Genomic DNA, 9,771 nt, shown 5'->3' with positions numbered 1-9,771 from the left:
TCTTTGGCAAACGCTTTCTGGGTGTTCCGTACAATAAGAAGGAGTACAGCGATTATTTTGTAGTCTAGACCAAATTGATTATTAAAAAAAAGTAAAGAATACGCATGTTCAATTACCTAGAACAATGTCCCTCTGACGAAGGCATGAGATCTCCGACCTCTAGTTGCATATGTGTTGCGGTGCTTGGTACCTCTGTAGTACTACGTGGATTAGGTCGTGAAGGACGGAAACAAACAACGTTTTGTAGATCTAACCACGCCGCATTTACGGTATTTGACGACGATCTTGTATTCCTGATGATTTTATTGATTACTAATGAATGATCGACACACTCCGTTACTCCTCTTTTTTGTACTTCACTGTCAATGAATCCATTCTTAACAAAGTACTCTTAACTATCATACGGTTTCCAAGGATTTAACGATACAGTTTGACAGTGGTGTTGATTAATAAAAGTCGCCTGGATCGTCAGGAGGCCCCTATTTATGGATGCTGATGGTATCTGCAAACTGTCACGACTTAAAAATAAAGTCTGAATAGGATTAAGAGATCTCTTAACTGATAAAAACAGTTCTGCTGTTATCACTTTAAATTACTGTGCCAACTTTTTTTTTTCATTTTGCTCCTTATTCACATCTCAGATAAAATGGGTATCTGTTTTCACAGACTCATGTACTGGGTAAACCCTCCCACTATTGACCGAGCTGCGATGGACGGTAGTAACCACACTACTATCATCAGGAACCTGAGTGGGCCCAGTGCCATTGAAATAGACTACACAGGTGAGAAAACAAGCAATAGAGAAACATCCTGGTAACAACCTATTAGTACACAAAGATCATGTCTGTTATAATACTGCTGCTGTTAAGTCAGACATTACAAATTTATTCGTCTTCTCCTTGATGCCAAACATCATTGTAATGTTGACTCTGGCATGTTGGAGTGCGCTGGTGTCTTCAACGTCCATGCTGTTGCTCTGCACATTGTTACTGAATTAAACTAGTACATGTATATGAAAAGAAGTCCAAGTCCATAATCCAAACTCATAATCCTAGCAGTAGCCTGGGTCAAGTTCCGTAGGGGGTCCGTAGTGTAGAGCTAGGTTTCAGTTACTGTCGAAGGTACGTGACACAAACGTGTCGGCTGTAGGTGCCTCCACCACTACACTACCAAGGTTATTCCAGTCCTTTATTACAGTCCTTGGCAGGAAAGACCCTCCCCTGTATTGTGTACGTGTATTTGGGATACGAAGCTGTTTGTCGTGTGATCGACGCTCGCGAGGTGGGAGCGGAGCAAGCTTACTATTAATGATGGGACAGTGTAGCAAGCCGTGTTGGATTTTGTAGAGAGCTGTAACTCGTGCAAGTCTCCTACGCTCCTCCAGTGGCACCCAGCCCAGTGTTGTTAACATGCTACTCACGCTCGAGGTGTTGTGATAACGGCCAAGCACAAATCTCGCTGCCCTCCTCTGATCAGCTTCCACTTTATCTATACCTTTCTTGGTGTACTGGTGCCATACAGTACAGGCGTATTCAAGGATAGGCCTAAAAAATGTCTTGTACGCTTTCTCCTTAATGTTTTTGGAGCATATTTTAAGGTTACGCCTAAGGAAGCCCAAGGCTCGGCTTGCTTTGTTGACGGTGTTGTTTATGTGTGTGTCCCAGGCCATTCCCCGGCTCATTGTTACACCCAAGTAGCTGACTGTTTGAGCGTTAGTGTCTTTCTTCTATTTGCAAAGTCGAACCTTTTATCAGAGGACGCCATGTTTTCATCTTTACGGCTAGATGGTGTGATCTGAAAACAAGGGTCCAACTTAAGTTACAGCCATTTCGAATCAGACATGTTCGAAACACACCAAAGTAAGTAAATGGTGATATCTGGCCTCCAAAATGTTCTTAGAACGTCACATAATGGCAACATTAGGAAAAAAGAAGAGCTACATAACTACTGAATTTTATAACGGGATTTCTTATACACTACAAATACAAAAAAGTCCGACATTTGCTCAGGAGCAAACGTAGCATGGCTTCACCACATTCCCCATACCAAACATCCCCCTCCCACAAAAATGGATTGTTCTTAAGTCATCCCTGTTCAAAATGTGAAATGTTCCAACAGTCTATACGTCCATGCAGCAATGGGATATTCCAACGCCTTTGGCTGTTAGGAAACATGAAGATTGACAGGTTCCATGCCACTCTATATCTGCTTGGAGGCCAAGCAACTTTGTATCTGCTCGAAAATACCCATGCCACCATGCATGTATCTGCTTGGAGATTACAGAGGTCATCAGGTCGTTTGGTTCCCAAAGTTGAATACGTTCAATGAAGTGGCGTAGAGTGAGAAAGACAAAGAAAAAGATTGTTTTCCATCTATATCTAATATGATATGAAGTGATATACATGTATAACTAAAAACACAACAGTTGGATATTGTTGGATACTACATGTAACGTTGGTGCTAACATCGTATACATCATTGGTAAGGACTTATATTTGCCCAAGGAGCTTTCATGAAAGCTTTCATGAAAGCTCCTTGATTTGCCTGATGCAAACTGTTGATTTTCAAGATAAAAAAAAAATTACGCCCCACATTTCAAGAAAGTGTGACAAACGTACTAAAATAATTAGATGCAGCTCAGCTGTCAATATGCTATAGCCTGAGCAGGTATTCACTGTACTAGTTAACCCAATTAGTCCAGCACCCAATCTGGGTCAGTTAGTCCTCACTACTTGTGATGATGTTTCTGACTCAGGGAGAAGAGTTGCTGTTACAGGTACAGGCTAGCTCTATGCCTAGAAGTGGCCAAATGGCCTTGCATTCAGCGACACCGTTAAAAAAAAAATCAGCAAGAAGATTACAACTGCCCTACCAGCAGGTGTTCAATGTATTAATCCAATTAGTCCAGCACCCAATCAGCAGCAAGATTACAACTGCCCTACCATCTTGAAAGCTTCATGTCTATTGGCTGTTGCTCTATGCATTCCTTACTGATGAGTCATTGCTATAAGGTAAGTAAACTTCACTATCGGCATAGAAAACAGTCAAAAAGGCCCACATTATACAAGTTTAAGTGAGAGTATGCCATAAATTATAATGAAATGTTGTTGGTAGATATATAAAGCATACCTAGACCAACTTTCAGATGATCTTAGTGTAATACAAGGTCTCCAGGACCCTAAATGTACAGATTTGAATGTGAACTGTTCCCACAGTTTATACCCCCATGCAGCAATGGAATCTTCCAACCCCTTCTGCTTTTGGAACATGTAGAACCCTGGAAGAACCCGAGTGTCCTATTTAGAACTGTCAGTTGGGGATTTGAGTTTTCAAGCTACAATCGCTGTTTTAACTAAAAATAAGGTAAATAAAAGTATTTCAATGGGTTGAATCTACATAGTGAACACTATAGTCTAAGCATTTGGTGCCCAGCTACCTTTATATGCTGAAGTTTGGGTCATTTGGTTTTTGTATTAGCGCATAGGAGCTAAAATGTACTTTTTGGGTCAAAAATAGCAAAAACGTCCCATTTTACATAATTTTAAAGTGACACACGCCAAAAGCGTGAATAAACTTCTGTGGGATTGTATCAAAGGATACCCTATACAAAATTCAGGTCATTCGGTTTTAATACTAGGGCACAGGGGCCAAAATTGTACATTTTTGGTCCGAAAATAGCCAAAAAGCCCTACACAATTTTGAAGTGGTGTACGTCAAAAGTGTGAATGACATTCTTTGGACATGTGTCCGAGGTATCCCCATACCAAATGTCAGGTCATTCGGATTTAATATTAGGGCACAGGAGCCAAAATATAATTTTTTGACCGAAAATAGCCAAAAATCCCTATTTTACACAATTTTAAAGTGGCGTATGTCAAAAGCTTGAATGCCATTCTGTAGAAATGTGTCCAAGGTATCCCCATGTCAAATTTCGTTTTAGTACCAGGGCTCCATATCACAAAATGTATATTTTTTTGCCTGAAAATGACCAAAAAAACAAACAAACAAATAAAACAATTTTAAAGGCCTGTTTAAAAAAAATGAAAAAATTTTCTGGAGGTATTTGCCCACTCTACCTCTTTGCCAAATTTCAGGTCATTTAGCTGAAAAATAGCAGAGTTGAATCCCTTCAAAGAAATGGCAGGAGAAGAAGAAGGAGAAAGATGAGGGGAAAACAATACATTTCTCCCATACTATAGCATGGGTGAAATGTAAAAATGAGTGAGTTGAATCAATTTAAAGGAATGGCAGGAGGAGAAGAAGGAGGAGAAAAAACATGAGGAAAAACAACATGACTTCACCACATAGCCATAACTAAATAGGGCTAAATAGGCCTGACTAGGGCTAAATGAACAATAGATGTAAACACGACGAATAATGCTGGATCTCATCAACTAATTAGCTAATTTGACTTACCATTGCTTAAATCGCACCTATAACTATATCTATTTAATCATTTTTGATGAAATCTCTTGTTTTTTCCCCTACGGTATTTATTCTATATTATCACTTTCTATAGACCTGAACAACATTATCATGCAGGCAATGATTCAATGGTTACCTGGAAGTGTTTCTGTTTTAAAAAGTGTTTTTCTTCAAATCAGAGAATCGGTTGTACTATTCCGATGACGACACAATCTACAGCTCAGACATGTTCGGCAACAATAGACAACTTGTTAAGCCTGGAGACGGGAAACATGTCGGAGGGATAGCGGCTGATGCTGATTACATCTACTGGACACATTCCGGGCCTGGTGAAGTCATAAGGCAAGAAAATCCCCTTCATATATTTAAGCTTTCCCGTACGAAACTGTAGTTATCATGGATAATTTAAGACGAATGCGAATATAATTGTAGTTGAGCAGGTATTGCCTTTTCCCTTCAGTATCTCTGTGTAAGGCCATGTTGATTTGATCATATGAATTTTCGGCCGTTTCCAAAAAAAAAAGTTTTCAACCATACTGTAAATCGTGCAAAACAGTTGCTAAATGAGCAAAAATATGCCATAAGTTGCAAGGAAAACATTTAGAAACGATACCAATGTCGTAGAATGCCAAAATCAAAGGAAAAAAGACAAAAATGTAAAGAAATGAATTCGAAGAGTAGATTATTCGCCATAACATATTCTGTGCCATTTGTTCAACCTTCATGACCACGTAGCTTTCATAGTGAAAGCAACTTTTTTTTTTGCAAAACTTTTTTTTATTCGCACGCGCGCATCAGTTGTTGGGTTCCCAGAGGATGTCATCCATATTATCAAATCAAGATGGCCTAACAATTTGCTGACGTAACGTTATATCACAACTCCAGGTTATCCAAGTCCAGCATGGATCAGACTGTTCTGGCGGAAGACCTAAATTATCCACAGGACATCTTCCTGTCCACGGCGTCGCCTCCTAACGTCACCAATGGTAATTACCTTTACCAGGAAGGTTATATTTCCGGTGGCATGTACGTGTGTTTGTAAGAGTGTTACTACCAGTGTTATTTTAAAGAGCATAGTATTATTACCTTAACAAGAATTCGGAGATCTCATACCCCCATCAAATATGGTTATGTCAACACAAATTACATATATTTGATATGTAATTGTGAAAGTTCTTTCCTCTGGTAATGTTTCATTTCAATATGTCGTCAGTAATTAAGCACATAACTTCTGCATTTTCTACATTTTATGCATTGGTGTGGTAATAGCTTGGGAAGTTGTCAATTGGGAGTCATAATAAATGAGATATAATCACCGTAATATAGGTAGTAAATGTACATTTCATCGGTTCAATATGAAGTTTAGTACCATTTCTTGATGGCATGCTCAAATTAAAACAAAAAAAATGAAATGAAGATGGGTATCTGCAAAGAAACATCAATAAAAAAACACACATTACAAATCAGGACACAATTTACGAAGTGAAAATATACATAGCTGTTATAACTTCTGCTAACCTAAGCTGTCATAGTATATTTTCACCTGCAAAAATCTTGCAATCTGTGGCAACTTACTTTTACCACTTGACTGTTTGATCATTTGTTTTTTCACAAGCCTATCTGTAATCTTAACTTTCTCATGCATCCGCATGTCAGCCTGTTCCTCGTCCAATGGAGGATGTCAGGAGCTTTGCCTTGCGCATCCGGAAGGAAGAACGTGCGCCTGTCGGGATTCCTGGGAACTGCAGAAGGATGGACAGAGCTGTGAGTAGAATATCGTCTGGTCACTTTTCTTCAAAACAAAACCGACCAATCAGTTGTTACGTATTAGTATAACGTAGGCTTTGATGTTTTGCATACGTGATTACGTTCATAAGCTAAAGTAGTCAGTAGTATATCATGGACAGGATAGGTCGTATTTGCGGCGCGCGCTCCACCCACCCGTTATGTGGAGCGGCGGAGCAGACTGGGTGTGGTCACGCGGAGGTGTAGAGGTCACGTGAAGGTCAATGTGGCATACCAGACGCCGCGGGAGGAGCACGTCGGCAGAACGTACTGCGCCTGCGAATAACCCTGCATTTTCGCGTTTTTCGTTGGATTTTTGGTCAACGTTGCATCAGAATTTTGACTGTTGCAGAAGATATCTTTTCTGACACACCATTTGGAAACTACTGTCGAAATGCTAACCTTATATGAGACATTCTCCCGAAGTGCTATGTACAATACATTATGGGTTTCGCGCAGGTGCAGTACGTTCTGCTGACGTGCTCGCGGGAGGTCGTGTCGGGTGTTATCGTTACTTAAGAATGGACAGTTTGTAACCCCAGGAGGTCGTGCTGGGCATCGGTTAATCCTATTGTTCTTTTAATTAATCCGGGACCTGTTAAATCCCAGCGCGGTCAATTCAAACTTTTTTCACGACAAGCTTACATCAATATTCATAAGGCACCATAATTACCGTTCATTCAACCGTCCGATCTCGTCTTTTGCTTTTTTTTTCTTTACAGCAACAAATGGTGCTTATTTGGCACGCGCCCTAGGTGGGAGTGTTGGGCGGTATCGTTATCTTTTAAGCGTAGGTTGTGTATGTATTGCTGTGTCAGTATGGAGGTGTTGAAAACCCAAACGCAAAACCCAAACGGAAAACATTTTACGCGTCCTGGGAGGGCATGTTGGGCATGAGTGTTTGTGTGTGTGTGTGTGTGTGTGTGTGTGTGTGTGTGTGTGTGTGTAGATCGATAGACATATACATGTATGCGTGATGGAAATATATATTATTGTGAGCATATACAAATAAAATGAGTCACTCATGTGAACATAACGACACCGTGGGTCACTCATGTACATTTGCGGAGTATCATTTTATTTCTTTGTAAATTTGTTGTTTTCTTCGGGGCTCCAGTTTGAACCAGCATGTCTTTTAAGGGCCGTTACAAAAACCATGACATCACTATTTTTTCTGTGAGTCACTCATGGTGTAAATACGACATCGTGAATCAGTCATTGCACACACATTGTGATGTTGTGAGCCGCTTATTGCATAATGTGTATGTAGATGGATAGATACATACGTAGTACATGAATGCGTGATGAAAATATGTATTTATATGAGTCAACCACGGTTACCATAACGACATGGTGAGTCACTAAATATAAAATGATATATATGATAAATAATACATTTACTGTGGCGTCGTGTTGCGTAAAGGACAGAGCGTTCGGCGCTCAACAAGGAGCCCCGGGTTCGATTCCGGGTCGGAACACAGGGGCATGTCCGAACATGCGCACCGACGTTGTGCCCTTGGGAAAGGCACTTTACACGTATCCCCCCTCAAATAGAGGGACACGTCTCCAACGGCAGTTGTCTTCAGCTGGCGGACGAGAGCAGCGCAAGGCGGGCTGGCGTAGTCAAGGCGGACCTTGAGGGTAACAAAGTCATCCGGCAGCTCGCTGCAAGCATCTCAACCGGAACCAGCACGTCTCCCTCGGTATTGATCCGCTGGGGAAGACGGATGTCCAAGTGTGTGGGTGTCAGATTCGGAAATTCTTATCCACGTTAAACAAATCCACGCAAAGGCCACAGTGTCAACTGTGACCCTCACTCAGGTGTAGGGACTGACACGGTCATCCTACTCTGAAATTGGTATCTGTATGTCTGTACATGAATCTGTATCTGTGCATGGATATGTATCTGTACATGAATCTGTATCTGATTGCAAATGAAGATATCGAGTGATTGCAATAGTAATGCATGTACTCCTAAGCAATTAATTAGTGACTAATGAGTGACTCATTTACTTTGTATATTTCTAAATTGTTACTCCGGAGTAAGTATTTATTTATTTATTTATTCAAGCTTTGCCACAAGTGGAAGGGAAGGGAGAAACAGGTGGAGACCACCTTTACAGGCTCCCTCCCGAAAGACATAAATGACATTGCAATCAATCATAGTTAAAACTAATTAAACATATTGCACAACATCGTAAGTAGACAATAATAACAATATATATACTTGCACAATTTCATAATAGCTAGATCTCTGCACATGTACATCCGGCCGTGGAAGTACCCCATGTCTACCGTGGCCTTATTGCCAGACATGTGGCACACCGACAAGCAGACGTCCACGTGCAGAGATTGTCAGTAACAAAATGATCATTAAATCTCTTGGTCAGCGATTTGACAAGACCCCGTTTGAATGTTAAAAGCTCGGACTGCCCCGAAGCGACAGCCTCCATGTCCCGGACTCTGACTTCCAGTCTGTTCCACTCAGCCACCAAGCGAGGGATGTAGGAAGTAGCGAATGTTGATGTTTTGCAGCGAACTGGCATTAGCATATGAGACCTACTACCTCTTGTTGGACGTGATGAAAATGAAACATAATTATGCATGTCTAAATCGTACACATTAGCCGTGGACTTAACATACAACATGATGTCAGCGATCTCTCTCCTATATGAAAGAGGTAACAGGTTGAGGTGAGCTAGTCTAGCCTTGTAGTCAAGTTCACAAGCATTGGCATTTGCACCTATAATGAACTTGGTTGCCCGCCTCTGCATGCCTTCCAACAAGGACATCAGATTGCGAGACAGAGGTGACCATATTTGACAACAATATTCAAGTAAAGATCTAGCCAATGATACATACAAGGATTTGCGTACCACAAGGCTGGACTCATAACCAACAGTGCGTCTGATGAATCCAACCATTGAATTGGCTCTAGCAACTGTTTTCACAATGTGACTGTTCCAAAGCAGATCAGTTTGGGCCAAAACCCCTAAGTCATTCATATCTTTGACTGTAGATAGAACGATGTCTGACATATGATAGGTAAAAATTATTGGGCTCTTGGAACGTGTCAGACGGAGAACCTTGCACTTCGATGGATGGAAAGACATCCCCCACCGAAGGCTCCACTCGTACATAGAGAAAATATCATTCTGCAATTTTTGACAATCTACAGCGTTACAAATCTCTCTGTAGCATTTAGAATCATCTGCAAACAGTGCTACAGTGGAGTTTGCTGCAGTGATGGGTAGATTAATATACAATAGGAACAGAAGTGACCCCAAAATAGACCCCTGAGGAACACCAGAGGTTACTGGTCGCCACTCAGAGTTGCTACCCTCTACCACAACCCTTTGCCGTCGGTTGGACAAGTATGATTCAAACCATTTTAACAAATCCCCACCAAATCCAAACATCTGCAGCTTATGTATCAGGAGGGTATGGGGCACTGAATCAAATGCCTTTGAAAAATCGAGAAAAAGCATATCTACTTGACCCCCCTTATCCAGTACACAGCCAATTTGGTGATATACCTCAAGCAACTGGGTGGTGGTAGAT

The sequence above is a fragment of the Branchiostoma belcheri genome, unplaced genomic scaffold (assembly GCF_001625305.1).
Source record: "Branchiostoma belcheri isolate BF01 breed outbred unplaced genomic scaffold, Haploidv18h27 scaffold119, whole genome shotgun sequence".
NCBI classification, from domain to species: domain Eukaryota; kingdom Metazoa; phylum Chordata; class Leptocardii; order Amphioxiformes; family Branchiostomatidae; genus Branchiostoma; species Branchiostoma belcheri.
This window is presented reverse-complemented; position numbering follows the sequence as displayed.